Genomic DNA, 15,650 nt, shown 5'->3' on the forward strand with positions numbered 1-15,650 from the left:
TCCAATTTCACATAGGTATTTAAAGTGCTGAATATTGCACTTAATGGGATAAGAGATAGCTGGTCACATAAACCTGAAAATTCAATGCCAGTACCCAGACATGACCTGGTATGGAATATCTGGTCATATTATTTATTTATTGAGATTTATTAACCACCTTTATGAAGAGAATATCAGGTCATAATGCCGACAGCTCCCAAATAAACACTGACCACTGCTAGCTGAAAATTTACTCTTAGGGCCTCTTTTACAAAGCTGTTTAGCGCGGGCTGCTGTGGTAACATCTTTTAGGCTGTTGAAACGCGGCAGCCGCTAGCATGGCTTTGTAAAACAGCCCTTTAATCTTTCACCTTGTCATTGATAGGTACTGGAATTATTTCCTGTCCCCAGAGAGCTTATAGTCTAGTCCCCAGAGAGCTTATAGTCTACTGTTGGGTGAATTGAACTGCACAAGGTCACAAGAAGTACCAGTGGGAGAACAGGTATTTGAATCCCAGGTTCTCAGCCTGCTTCTCTAACTAGGTTACTTCTTGATAGAGAGGAGATGTCTGGAATGGCTTTCCAGGAGATGAGATTGAGGCATAGGGAAAAATATGGGCACTATAACTAAAGCGTACTAGACATTGGCACGCCGACAAACTCGCAGTGACATGTGCGCACATGAGTAACGCATGCCGCCACTTCTGCCGGTTTCATGCCTGCAGGTTTGTGCTCTGAGGGGGGTGTTGGGGGGATCCCCCTAGTACACTTAGAAGTCCTGGCGCTCCCATTGGGGAGGGGGGGTAGTACACTGAAAACTCCCTGAAAACTCCTGAAAAAAGGAGAACATGAGTTTTCAGTGAAAGGGGGGTTTGCCCATATACACCCCAACGTGAGCGCCAGGACTTCTAAGTGTAGTGGGGGGTTCCTCCCCCAAACACCCCTCAGAGTGCAAACCTGAAGGCCTGAAACTGGCAGAAGCGGCAGCACGCATTAGTCCTGCATGCAAATGTCACCTCGGGATTGGCGGCGCGCCAATGTCTGGCATGCTTTTGACGGGTCACCAAAATATGAGGTGCACACAAAGAATATGAAGCACACACAGAGGAGGAGAGTGGCACAAACAGGAGGCAAGGTTTACAGAGAGGAAGTGAGGCACATACCTGGAGATGATGTGGAGGCTATGGGATTGCAACATATAAAGACAACCATTAGGGATGTGATGAGCTTTGAGTGGGGTATAGGAAACTGAGAAAGGGAGAGAAAACAGGGACAGTGGAAAACAGGAATGGAGGGAAGAATAAGGAGTAAAACCTAACTGGGTAGCCAGATGGAGAAGAGAGAAATAGTAAAAGGAGATGAAGGGGACGATTACTGTCAGACAGATGTAAAGAAGGAACGAGAGAGAATGAATGGAAAAGAGAGATTTTCTGCCACCTTATTCAAAATATTTACTTGCACATTATTTGATTCCATTCTAGCCTATACGCATCATATTCTCAAGTCTTCTTTTTATCTTTTATCTTTAATTATTTCCTAATTTTTGATATTCATGGAATGAAACATTTATAATTTTAGCTGTGGCTAAATCCCTCTTATAAGAAACCTGTGTGTATACTTGGGAAGTATTATAAAGGTGCTGATGACGAACAGTGCAGTAGCATTCCATTTTACTTCAGGTAAAACTGGTAGGATTGGTTAAGAAGGGACATGAAAAATGTTTTTAACTTTCCTGTTTATTTTTTTTATAGTGATGTAATTAAAACCAGAATGAAATGGGAATCCAGATCATTTCATTTCTTTGATCAATAGTCAGAATATATAAAAAATATATATTGACAGAAGTGACCCTGGGCAACTCACTTAATCCCATCCCATTGGATAGATTGTGAGTCCACTGAGACTGACAGAGAAAATGCTTGAGTACCTCAATAAATTCATGTAAACTGTTCTGAGCTTCCTTGGGAGAACGGTATGAAAAAATTGAATATAAATAAAGCATTAAAAAAAAAAAAAAAAGAAAGAAAATTGAATGAATAAATAAATAAATAAGACATGATATTTGAAACTTAAATTTGGGGAGGGGAATCAAAGAAGTTATACAGTGCATTTATTCTGCCTTTCGATTCAATGTGGTTGATGCTTTTTCACTGCTAACGAGAAGGGACACAAATTAGTTTTCCGAAGCTTTCCTGACAAAGCAGTTCACCATTACTCTGTCTACACATACAAGGGTGAAGGCACCATCAAAACCGCTTTATTTCAACACATTCACTTCATTGCTTTATCAATGTTTGATATGCAGGAAATTATGCCTGTTGTGTTCTTGCATTCTGCACTGCCCTGAGCAAAGAGGTGAAAGAGACTCTCGGACCTTCCCTATCTGTCAGTAATCTCACCGAGGAGCTTTTTTCCTAGGCTTGCTGTGCCATTTTTTTATTTTTTAAAAAAATTTGCATTTCTGATATTTTAAAACCCCAACGAGGGAGTTGGGGTGAGTAACAGGATAAGTGAAGGACAAGTGCGCCCAGTCATATGGAAATGGAGTAAGAACAGGGAAGGCACAAGGCAATGGGCAGAGAATGAAGGTAAGACTGCATTAGACTACCGGTATTTTGCAATCCTAGCAGTACTGAGGAAGCTGCTTGCAGTGGTGATTACAGCCCTGCAAAGGCGTAAGTAGCCCTACAGCTGCATAGTAGTTAAGATTACCCCCTCTATGTGAAATTAATTTAACAGCAGCTAGACCAAAAGCATTCTAATAGGTTGGTCTTCGCTTATGGAATTCTATTCTGTTGGAAATTTGGAAAAAAAATCAAATTACTGTACTCTCATATATTGAAATAAATTGAAAGCTGCCTGCCATGGAGCAGAAAGAACACCTGAAAGGAGAGCATCATATTGGTGTGGCAGGAAGTGATCCTGTAGCCAATGATGTAATAAGAGTATCCTCTCGCACCAAGGATGAATCACCAAAGGCATGTATCCAGGGGACTGGATAAAACATGGATCCTGTGGACTCCTTGGACCTAATGGATCCCTACTGCACACCCTTAAAAAGAAAGTGACCGTGGCATAGGGATCCTTGTTTTAACTCCCGTGGACTTCACATGTCCTGCTCACCCCACTTATGCTCATATTGCCCCCCTCAAGCGGGATCCATGAGGTCTGCAGGAGTTACAAAATGAGGATCCCTGGGAACCTCACGCTATGGTTGTTTTCTTTCTAAGGCCATGGTCTTTTAGTTTCGTAATAAAGAATAACACGGGGAACAATTTGTCCCAGTCCCCGCAGGAACTCAATTTCCCCATCCCGTCCCGTGAGTTTTGTCAATGTCATTAATGGCACAAGCCTCCAACACTTATAATTTTAAAGTGTTTGAGGCTTGTGCAGATGAGGATGGGGCTTGCAGGAATGGGGCAGGAACAGGAAAAGAACTCATGGGGATGGGATGGGAAAATGAGTTCCCAGGGGGGTGGGGGAAAATTTGTCCCCATGCCATTCTCTATTCCGTGGGGTCCGTGTTTTAACTTCTACACTTGCTGGTTTCTTTTCTGTTTGCAGTTGAGATTGCTGGTGCTGAATACGACATGAATTTCCTGCTGTCTCATCCTAGCTTTCCCTTTTGTTGACTCAGCTTTTCTGCACCCAAGTGCCTCAAATGCCTTCTAGATGCGAGCCCTACAGATCCCACGGAGCTAAAGTGCATGGCCTTAAAAATTAAAAATGTCCAAAACAAGCTATTTGTATGTAGGAGGGGGGTCATAATTTTTAATGCACTGAGCCACACAGCCATGCCAGCAGAGCAGTGGAGCACCCTAGGGGGCATTGCTGTGAATTTCACATTAAGGGTGTCAGGTACCCATCTCACCATTACCCTCATACATTAATTATATGGTGAGCCCTCCCCAACTCCCCCAAAACCTACTGTAATCATCGGTCTACCACCCTAATAGCCCTTATGGCTGCAAGTATCACCTATATGGAAGTACAGTAGAATTTTGGGATGGGTTTTGGTGTACTAGTTAGTGTGGCATGTGGGCCTGGGTCTCCTTCTCTGCAGTCCATTGCATTGCCCACCGGGCTACTCCAAAGACCTTGCAACTCTAATAGGATTTGCCATAGTATCTGCAGCTGTTATAGAGACAGATATGTACTGCTTCATGCAGATATTATCGGGGAAGAAGGGGATCAGTGACCACTGGGGGAGTGTGTGGGGGCCATATTTTCATCCTGCCATTAGTCATCTGGTCAGTTTGGGAACCTTTTTTGTCCTTTATTCATTTTAAAAATGGGTCTAACCTAAAATATCCAAATTGTACCCTGGACGTTTTGTAAAATGTTTGATTACACTGGCCAACACTCATTTTGGTGCCTCAAATGTTAGACCTGTTTCTGGGTATATTTGACTTGCTGATTCCATAAATGGCACCAGCTTTCTCCTATCAGCTCTAGAACATGTGCATTTACCACTCTTCACTCTGCTAACCCATTAAAAAATCAGGATATTCTAATGTAGTGTTTAAATTAATATCTTTTAAGCATGAAGGAAACATATTAAAAATGAAAAGAAATGAAGACCAGGCCCATTATTCGATTTCATTCATTAATGTTATGAAATGTGGGTCATTTATAAGTTGTATGATCTGTGGACCATTGAAATTTCCTGCCTTCAGTTTTTCCGTGGTAAGTCCAGGTAACACATGCGCTAACGTATTCAATGCACAAACCGTCTTTATTCAAAGCCTTTACAAATTGTTTCATCAGGCCTAGCTTTATATTAATTACATTTTGTCCTCCAACCACCATATATTCCCTCAAAGGCCAATTTATTTTGTCCAAAGTTCAAGTCTGGCTCTTTTAAATAGCGATAAAGAAATGAATAAATTCAACCATATCTAAGAAACTAGAGGTGATGTGGTCTATTTAATGCAATTTTCTTAATCAACGCCCTAAATAACCCCAGGAACAGGTTAAAAAAAAAAAAAACCCAAGGCACAAAGAAAAAAAATTTTGTTGTTGGCCTGTGTTATTACTGTAAAATGTCCACATGCTAATCCTGCCCTAATCCCGCCCTAAACACGCCTCTAACATGCTCCCTTAAGATTTAGACACACTGGAGACAAAACGACCAGAAAGATGTCTAAAAAGTCAGTTTTGAAAATGGTCATTTGGATGTTTTGACTAGTAAGACATCCAAGTACCAATTTATGCCATCTTTTGATCTTTTAACTTTATTGAAAATGAGCCCTGCAGTGTATAGGATTGTTTATATGCATAGAGGATTTTACACTTGAGATTTGGTGAATGTTTGCTAGATATGAAGGGCATTTTAATATGACATCTAAATCTGATTTTGGATGTTTTATGGAAAATGCCCAAAAATCCAGTAGCGAACATGACCATTTTCAAAACAGGAAAACGTCTTTTTGTTTTGGAAAATGTCCATTTTTAGATGGTTTTGTGCTCAGTGTGTACACTTCTCCCTCCGTATTCGCTGTGATAGGGGGTTAACAGAACCACAAATACAGGAAAACCGCAAATAACTTTTTTTATATGTTGTTCACTGTTTTCTAATAAAAACCATCGTGAATATAGTGAAACCGCGAATAACATGGTGGGAGACCTGGCCTATTCCTGAAGGAGAGGCAAAACACGGTGAAGAAAGTGCTGGGAATCAGCGATTTTCTCTGTAAATGCTTGGAATCAGTGATTTCTCTATGCAAGCTGATGTCATTTGGGGGGGAGGAGCCAGCAAGCTAAAAACCGTGAATAATTGAAACCGCGATTACGGAGGGAGAAGTGTATATATTTTTTAAACTATTTGCTAAAAAAAAAAGTCTAAAAGAAAACACATGCAAACCATTGGAGTATAGGAGGACCAGCATTCTTAGTAGACTGACCTCACATACTTCCCAATAGAGCAGTGGGACACCCTAGGAGGTACTGCAATGAACTTCACAATAAAGATCTCAGATACAAATCTCACCATAACCCCCTTATTTTGTATAGTAAGCCCTCCAAAACCCACTCAAAATCTATTGTGCCTACATATAGGTGACATCTGCAGGCATAAGGTGTGTTGCTGTGGTATACAGTTGGGTACAGAAGGTTTTGGATGAGTTATGGAGGGTTCACATGTTCCACCACATATACTAGTTAGAGTTACATCTCTTTGGTTAACTGCACCGATCACTAGGCTACTCAAGGGACTTGTTTGCTGCTCTAATAGGAATGGTATCTGAAGCTGTCATACAGGCTGGTATGGACTATTTCTTTCCCATCTTGAGGGGGAGGGGGAGGGGTCAGTGACCACTATTGAAACAGGTCTAGCCTCAAACATCCAATTTTTGCCCTGGATGTTTTCAACAATGTTCCATTATTGCAGGAAAACATCCAAATCATAAGCTCATCCTGACTAAAGCAAGGCCTCAACATGCCCCCTTGAGATTTAGACACAATGCAGCTGAATAGCATAGAAAGAAAAAAAAACAAACAAAGAAACATCCATCTGCCCCTTTATGCCACTTTTTCGGACATTTTTCTGTTTTGAAATGAGCCCTATGCTAGTTATCTTAGATTTGGTCTATAGCAGAATATAAACTATAATTGTAATTTTATATGCTGCTTAAAACTCTGAAAGCTCTCGAAGTGGTGTCCATTCAGGTGTTTAACTTGCTGATTAATGTAAATATACAGTTATTGCACTTTTGTTGGTCTTAAAAATCAATAAAGATTAAAAAAAAAAAAAAAAAACAATTAAAGAACACAATTAAAGACACAATTATTTGACAAATTTGTAACCCAAGCTTCCTAATTGCTTTTTAAATATAACATGTATTGTGTACATTCTAGAAATTGATATATCTTTTTGAACTGGATGTTCAGCTTTATCTGCTGTGAACCGCCTAGAACCATTCGTGGTCTGGTGGTTATAAGAATAAATTATTATTATTATTATTATTATCATATTTAATACAATTTGGAGAATTAAAAAAAACAAACAAGTATAAGTACCGAAAAGGGGCCACTGAGCTGATCGCGGCTGTCGCGATTAGCTCAGCGGCCCCTGCAACCTGCCCACCTCCCACCGCAACCATCGCAGCAGGAAAGATGGCTCATCTCCCCTGCCGCAACAGCGATTGGCCACCCCTCCCCCTGGGCCACCCCTCCTCTGGGCCATAGGGCCTGGGCCAATCAGGCCCTAAGGCCCGCCATTCTGAGGATGGCGGGCCTGCCGGCCGGCCGGTCTTGGGACCCATCCGTCCGCCAACTTTTTTAAGGTAAAGGGGGGTCTCAGGGGTGGGGGTGTCACGGGGTCGATGGGTGGAGGGGGTTTCAGGGACCGATCAGGGGTTCGGGGGGGTGTTTGGGGTGTGCATCGTGGGTAGGAGGGCCTGGGATCCCTCCTGCCTGTATCTTAGTGGGGGGGTAGGAGAGTTGCCTGGGTAGGAGAGGTTGGGCTCCCTCCTGCCCAGATCAGATCTGCAGGGTGGGGTGGTTGCCGGGGCAGGAGGGCCTGGGATCCCTCCTGCCCTGATCATGTCAGGAGGGGGTCTTGGGTCACTGGGGCAGGAGGGGTTGAGCTCCCTGCTACCTGATCTTGTAGGGAGGGGGGGGGTGATGGATTGCGGCAGGAGAGATTGGCTATCTCTCCTGTCGCGATAGCGAGCCGAAGTGCCACAGTTGATGGCACTTTGGGATCATTATTGCGGCAGGGAAGATGAGCCATCTCTCCTGCTGGTATCGTTGCGGGGAGGGGGTGGATTCTGTAACTGGTATTCTTTTTGACAGACACCGGTTACAGAATCCAGCTTTTAGGCAAAGAATTTGCTCTTCCTTTGCCTAAAAGCTCTTGTGTTGGGCGTTTGGGACTTAGGCTTTTTATAGGTTGATTATATGTTGTTAGTGTAGACATAGTGGTAGTCTGGGCGTTTAAACAGCTGAACGTAGAGGCAGGCCATTATCCAAAAAAAACCTCATTTTGGATGGTTGTTTTTTTTTTTTTTTTTTTTAGAATGGGCATTTTTCCTACTTCTACTATCAGCATTTAGGGCCTTAGCCAAAAGGGGACTTAGACGTTTTTTTTTTTTTATTATGCCCCTTCACATGGTTTACATTTAGGTACTCAAGCATTTTTTCCCTATCTGTCCCGGTGGGCTCACACTCTGTCTAATGTACCTGGGGCAGTAGGGGATTAAGTGACTTGCCCAGGGTCACAAGGAGCAACATGGGATTTGAGCCATAACCTCAGGATGCTGAGGCTGTAGCTCTAACCACTGTGCCACACATGCCCCACTGTCCTACCAGTAGAGGGTGCTGTTTCACTATCACATTTGCAAGTTCTGCAAGTTCTGCAGGACTCTAGGGCAGTGGTATTCAATGCAGTCCTCAGGGACCACCTGCCAGTCGGGTTTTCAAAGTCGCTGTCATCCATATTCATTGTAGATATTCTGAAAACCCGAATGGCCCTGAGGACTGAGTTGAATACCACTGCTCTAGGGAATTTGCCTGTCCCCAGTAATGGGAGACAAGACACAATAAAAAAAACACCGCATCCTACAGGCAGTCTCCTGCTCAGCTTAGAGCAGTGGTCTCAAACTCATGGCCCGGGGGCCACATGCGGCCCGCCAGGTACTATTTTGAGGCCCTCACTATGTATATTATAATCACAAAAGTAAAATAAAACAGTTTCTTGATCATATGTCTCTTTAGCTATAAATTACAATAATATTAAGACTTAGCCAAAAGGAAAGATTTATAAACTATAAAGAGTTTTACCTCATGCAAAATTGTCATTTCTTTAATAAGACATTAACTATTTTTTTCTGAGACCCCCAAGTACCTACAAATCCAAAATGTGGCCCTGCAAAGGGTTTGAGTTTGAGACCACTGGCTTAGAGAGAATAGTGATCCAGTTGCTTTTAAATAAGGAGTAGACAGACTGCAAAATTATCACAGTCAACTTCTGAATAAGTTGTTCATAGAAACACAAAACATTCCAGTTAATATTCAGGCCATGGCAATCAGTACTTTTTTTAAATGCTGAATTCCATGGGCAAAATTAGCCCCAGACATGCAATATCGGGCCGTGTATGGGCACCAATTTTGAACAGCTGGGACTAACTCAACATACGAGAGCTGCCAGAGCTCATGCGAGTCCTGGCCAATATTCAGCCCAGAACCACATAAGATAATGTTTACGTTTATTAAAAATTTTTGCTATACCGCAATTACAGAACTGGTCGAAGCAATTTACAATCTAAAAGAAAAGAACTCCAAATATATTTATTTAAAAGATAAGATAAGAAATGACTAATGACAGAATACAAATGATACATCATAACAGAGAGCAAGGAAAGCATATTCATATAACGGAAACGGTGAACAGGTTTGTCCCCGCGGGCCAATGTACCCCCTTCTAGGAACCGCTATTTCACCGTGCTCCTCATTTGTCATTTCAGCCCTTCCTGCCAATCGCAGCAGAAGGGTACCCAACCCCTCCTGCCGGTCCGACCATGTGCCCAAGGCCCCGCCCCCCAGGAGGGACCTAAGGCTCCCGGGCCTATTCTGATTGGCCCAGGCGCCTTAGGCCCCACCAGTAGGCGGAGCTTTGGGACGGATGGGCCAATCCGGCCTCATTCCGTCGTTGGCTGCCTGCCGGACAGGCGGGTTTGGCTCCCGTCTGTCCGGCCAACTACACAAAGGTACGGGGAAGGGGGGTGGGGGGGTCGTTGGGGTCGGCCAAGGGGGTCGCGGGTTGGCTGGGGGGGCAGTCGGAGGTTCTTGGGGGGGCGGTCGTTGGGAGGGGGGTTTGCGTCGAGGGCAGGAGGGCCTGGGATCCCTCCTGCCCGTAATGTAGTGCGGGGTGGGGTAGGGGGTCGCGTGGCCAGGAGGGTTTGGGCTCTCTCCTGGCCCGAACAACTAGCGGGGGGGGGGGGGGTCGCCAGGGCCAGGAGGACTTGGGCTCCCTCCTGGCCCGATATTGTCGGTGAGTTGGGGAGTCGGCGGGGCATGAGGGCTTGGGCTCCCTTTTGCCCCGATCGTGTCGGGGGTGCCGCGGTTGGCTGGGGCAAGAGGGCTTGAGCTCCCTCTTACCCCGATCGTGTCGGGGGTGCCACGGTTGGCTGGGGCAAGAGGGCTTGAGCTCCCTTTTGCCCCGATCGTGTTGGGGAGTCGGGACCGCCAAGAGGAAGCAGCAGGACACCGGTAGGAGCTTCTACATGATGGGGGGGGTCGAGAGCCTGTGGGGGTGCGAGCGGTCCTTCAGGGTGGGGGTGCAGGTGCGGGTGGGAGTGCGTGCGAGCGGTCCTTCGGGGTGTGGGTGCATGCGAGCGGTCCTTCTCGGTGGGGGTGCGAACGGTCCTGCGGGGGGGGTGAATCGGACGTCGGGGGGGGCATCAGGCTTTCAGGGTGGGGACAGGACTTCAAGGGGGAGAGGAGAGTCGGGACGGGCGAAAGGAGAGTCGGGGTGGCCAGAGGAGAGTCGGGGCGGGGGAAAGGAGAGTCGGGCGGTGACCGGAGAGTCGGGCAGCATGTGCGGTATACGGGTGTGCGCGGTATATAAAAATTTCTGTACATAGATTTGTGTTTTTCGCACGCTATACCCATGTGCGCGTTTTACACGGGTGCGCGTTATCTACGTGAAAATAGGGTACTTCACTAATAGCTAAACATGTGCACTTTGGTGTAGTTGTCTACCAATGGCGTTCCAGTCACCCAAGCATTCAATGTCTTCTTGAGATAGTCAAGATAAAGCCTGCGATGCTGTTCAACTCCTTGCAATAAGGCCTCACGCTGCACTGGGTCTGTAGTGATGTCAGTGTCTCGTATGAGGAAAGACTAAAACGGTTAGGGTTCTTCAGCTTGGAAAAGAGACGGCTGAGGGAAGATATGATTGAATTCTACAAAATTCTGAGTGGAGTAGAACGGGTACAAGTAGATCGATTTTTCATTCCGTCAAAAATTACAAAGACTAGGGGACACTCGATGAAGTTACAGGGAAATACTTTTAAAACCAATAAGAGGAAATTTTTTTTCACTCAGAAAATAGTTAAGCTCTGGAACGCGTTGCCAGAGGATGTGGTAAGAGCGGATAGCCGTAGTTGGTTTTAAGAAAGGTTTGGACAATTTCCTGGAGGAAAAGTCCATAGTCTGTTATTGAGAAATACATGGAGGAGTCACTGCTTGCTCTGTATTGGTAGCATGGAATATTGCTACTCCTTGGGTTTTGGCCAGGTACTAGTGACCTGGATTGGTCAACGTGAGAACGAGCTACTGGGCTTGATTGACCATTGGTCTGACCCAATAAGGTTATTCTTATGTTCTTCCAGCTGAATTGATCAAATGAGGAATAGTGATCAATGTTGAAAACAATTTGTATGCAAATGAAATGCACTGAAAATCTGTATGCAGTTCAGTAGGGAACATGTGCAGAACAATCTCACAGTGTCAATAAGAACATAAGAGTTGCCATACTGGGACAAACTGAAGGTCCATCAAGTCCAGCATTTTGCTTCCAACAGTGGGCAACCCAGGTCCCAAGTACCTGGCATGACAGGCCAGAGGAATTGGGGGGAGGGGGAAACAAACGAGTGCAATAGATGTGCCCCATTACAGAGGAAAAAAGCAGATATAAAATGATAAAGTCATGGGGGAAGCAGCTGCTTGCCCTGGATCGGCAGCATGGAATATTGCTACTCCTTGGGTTTTGGCCAGGTACTGGTGACCTGGATTGGCCACTGAGAGAACGGGCTACTGGGCATGATGGACCATTGGTCTGACCCAGTAAGGCTATTCTTATGTTCTTAAAGTTACCCTCTCTTTTACGAACGCATACCGTGGGTTTTAGCACCGTCAGCCAGGGCAAGATTAATTTGTCGAGGTCCCCTAGGCACCCAAGTACACTGGGCCCCCCTGCCCCGCCCCACCCCACCATATGCCCAGGCGGAAACAGGAAGCTGCGTCAGAAGGAAGCTTTGGGCAAGCAGCACCGCTTGCCTTTCTTATCCACGTTGCTTGCTTGTCTTACTTTCCTCGATGGGGGGGCGCATTGCCGATCGGGGTGGGGCCCGCATTGCCGATCGATGCTGGAGGGGCTCATCGCCGTTTGGAAAAAAACAATGTTGATGCCCTCCTTCATCGGGCCCCCCTGACCATTTCGGGCCCTAGGCACGTGCCTACTGGGCCTATTGGCTAATCCTGCCCTGCCGGCAGCGGTGGTAACCGCTCCGACGCTCATAGGAATTCTATGAGCATCAGAGCAGTTACTGCCGCTGCTAGCGCTAAAACCCGGGCTATGCATTCATAAAAGAGGGGGTTAGTTATCAGTTTAATATCTTACTCAGTCCAACACTAACCGCCATTATAAATATATCGGGTACCTTTTATAGAACTGCATTAATGCTATTCTGATTGGTGCTGATTTTTTAGGCATCATTTATAAAATATGGAGGAATCTATATTCACACATTTCACACTAGAAGCATAATAAGATTTTTTTTTGTGTGTGCCCTGTTGAGTATCTCATGCTAACAGGGGCAGCTTGTGAGGGATACAAAAGCATGTGGGATTATATGTGCACTTGGGAACTTGCAGCACCTATTTTTAGAATAGCAATAATGGACCACTTGGAAACGTGACAGACAACCATTTTTCATATTACCTGCTTAACTGAGGAAGGGCTGTGGCTCACTAGCAGAGTTGCAGCCTCTGCACCCAGAGATTGTGAGATTAAGGGCTTCTTTTACAAAGGCATATTAGGGCCTTAACCCGCGGAATAGAGCGCGCTAAAATGCCACGCGCGCTAGCCACTACTGCCTCCTCTTGAGCAGGTGGTAGTTTTTTGGCTAGCGCGCACTAATCCGGTGCGTATGCTAAAGCCGCTAGCGCACCTTCGTAAAAGGAGCCCTAAATCCTGGTACAGCTCCTTCCAACTCTGGGCAAGTCACTTACCCCCTTTTACAAAACCATAGGACAGATTTTAGCGCTGGCTGCGACGGTAACAGCTCTGATGCTCACATGAGCATCGGAGCAGTTACCGCCATGGCTGGCGCCAAAAACCGTGCTACAGTTCTGTAAAAGGGGGGGGGAAGGGGTTTTAATCCTCTAGTGCCCACTTCTTTGAATGTCAGCTTTGAAATGCCAGAGCAACAAAGAGACAATATACAAGTTCCAATTCCTTTAATTCTATCTTACTTATTCTATAAGGTCAAACATGATCAGAAAAAAAAAATGTGTTCCACATTACCTACCCAGCCACAACCCCTGCAATATTTATCTGCATTTGGCTTCTTCTTTTAATTAGTAATTGCACTGCCCAAACCTATTTGCAGTTTTCTAATTAAACTCTCTGCTGGATGGGGAGCAAACTGTCTCATTTAATGTTCTGAGGATTGTCGCCCACTGCGATTCTGCTTCACCTGCTCCCAGTTCCTCATTCCGGTCCTGTAACCTTTTAACATATTGTTATCCACTGTATTTATTTTTTTTTTTAACTTACTGAGCCCTATTTCTAAGGAGATTTTTTTATTTTTAGGTCTATCTGAACAGCACTTCCATGCAGCCAGGCGGCTATAGGAAAAGTTCCTTTCTGCTGCTGCTCCACTGCGGTTAATTCTTGCTGAAGTGCACATTTCTTGCCAGCAATTAGCTTTCCCTTTGATGCTGTCAGGACCTTGATAAATAGCTGCAGAATTACATTCTGCCTGCCCGGTGTCCATTGCCAGAAGCGGGGAGAGCTTGTTTCTGAGGAGAGCTGTTGCTTTTTTGCTTTGACCCAGCAGTGTCCTTCCGATCCTTTAGACAAGTTCCAGCTCATGCAGAACCGGCATCTCCTGGGCTGCAGCACTGTAAGCCTTCATTTGCAAGAGTTCTTTCCACGGGTTACAAATTTCTTCCCCGTTTTTGTCTTCGCCCACAATTGAAACCGAGAAAACGATGACAGACGAATGTTATGGGGTAAATTCTGAAAAGGATGCTGAAATTTAGGCCCCGGCGCAAATTCTCTAATGGCAGTTTGTGCACAACTGGCGTTTATAGAATACAGTAAAACCTTGGTTTGCAAGCATAATTCATTCCAAAAGCATGCTTGTAATCCAAAGCACTCGTATATCAAAGCAAATTTCCCCACAGGAAATAATGGAAACTCAGATGATTCGTTCCACAACCCCAAAACTTTAATACCAAATGCTATAAGTACTTGTATTGCAAGACCTCGCTCATTTAGAACAGTCGCTACACTCCCGCAGCATCAGAGAGAGAAGAACCATCGGTTCAGTTGTGATGATGTGACGCATGTATACCGTATGTACTCGTATTGCAAGACTTTGCTCGTTTAGAACAGTCACTACACTCTTTCAGTGACAGAGAGAGAAGAATCATCGGCTCAGTTGTGATGTGTGTATACTGTATGTACTTGTATTGTGAGACCTTGCTTGTATATCAAGTTAAAATTTAAGCAAATGTTTTGCTTATCTTGCAAAAGACTTGCAAACCAAGGTTTTATTGTACTAGCATAAGGCTGCATTTAAGTACCTAGCTTGAGCACTTAAGTCAGCTCAATGTCTGGTTTAAATGCTCAGCGAACCTGTTGGTAATTAGATGTGGAAGTGCTACTATTCTATAACTCATGTGTGTGCCTGCCTTTAAGTTGTGCACTCTGAAATTTGAGCATGCAGCTCAGTGACTTAGCAAGGGTAGGAGGCGCCTCCACACTCACCGCTCCTTCCGCACCACACTCACGTCCTCCCTTCCCACCCCTGTACCTCTTTAAATCTTCACCTGCGCATGCAGCTCATGCTGGCTTTCCCTCCGATGTCACTTCCTGGCCCTGCGGCCTGGAAGTAATTTCAGAGGGAGCCAGGCTAGCACAAGCAGCAGGTTAGAGTATATGCTCGCACTGGCAAAAATTTTAAAGAGGTACGGGGCAGGGAAGGGAGGGTGCGAGTGAGGCATGGGGGTGGAGAGGTACTGGTGCCCCCACCAAGATGGCTCCCAGGGTGGTCTGCCCCCCCCCCCCCATTATTATGAAACTGATGCAACTTATAGAATAGCTTCTAAGAGCAGTTACATAAGTGCTAATTGGTGCCAATTAGTGCTAATTAAGGAGAATACTAGTTTTTATTGCTCATTAACACCAATTATGATCTAATTATTAATTTAAATTATGTTATGTATGCAACTGACCTTATTCTATAACTTGAACACACAAATTTGCATGCAATTCACAAGTTTGGGCATGCAATTAGGGGGCAGTTGGCCTATCCAGTCTGCCCATCCATCCATAAGCTTACAGTCTCCTTTAGAGATGCGCTTTACTCGTCCCATGCTTTTTTAAAATTCCCAGTCCTTGTCTCCACCACCTCTGCTGGGAGGCTGTTCTTTTCATCCACCACCCTTTCAGAAAGAAATATTTCCTGCAACTACTAACACAAAGTCCAACCTCTATTTCTATAACATTACTGCTAAGGTTGCCCAGTGACATTTATTGACCACATTTTCATGAAAAGATTCACCCAAAGGTTTATAATACATTGAATAGTAATCAGGTACTCTTAAGTGTTTTCCCTTACTGTCCCAGTAGGCTCACAATCTGGGGCAATGGAGGATTGAGTGATTTGCCCAGAGTCACAAGGAGAAGGCTGGGATGGAACTTACAACTTCAGAGTAGT

Source organism: Geotrypetes seraphini, chromosome 11 (assembly GCF_902459505.1).
Source record: "Geotrypetes seraphini chromosome 11, aGeoSer1.1, whole genome shotgun sequence".
NCBI classification, from domain to species: Eukaryota; Metazoa; Chordata; class Amphibia; order Gymnophiona; family Dermophiidae; genus Geotrypetes; species Geotrypetes seraphini.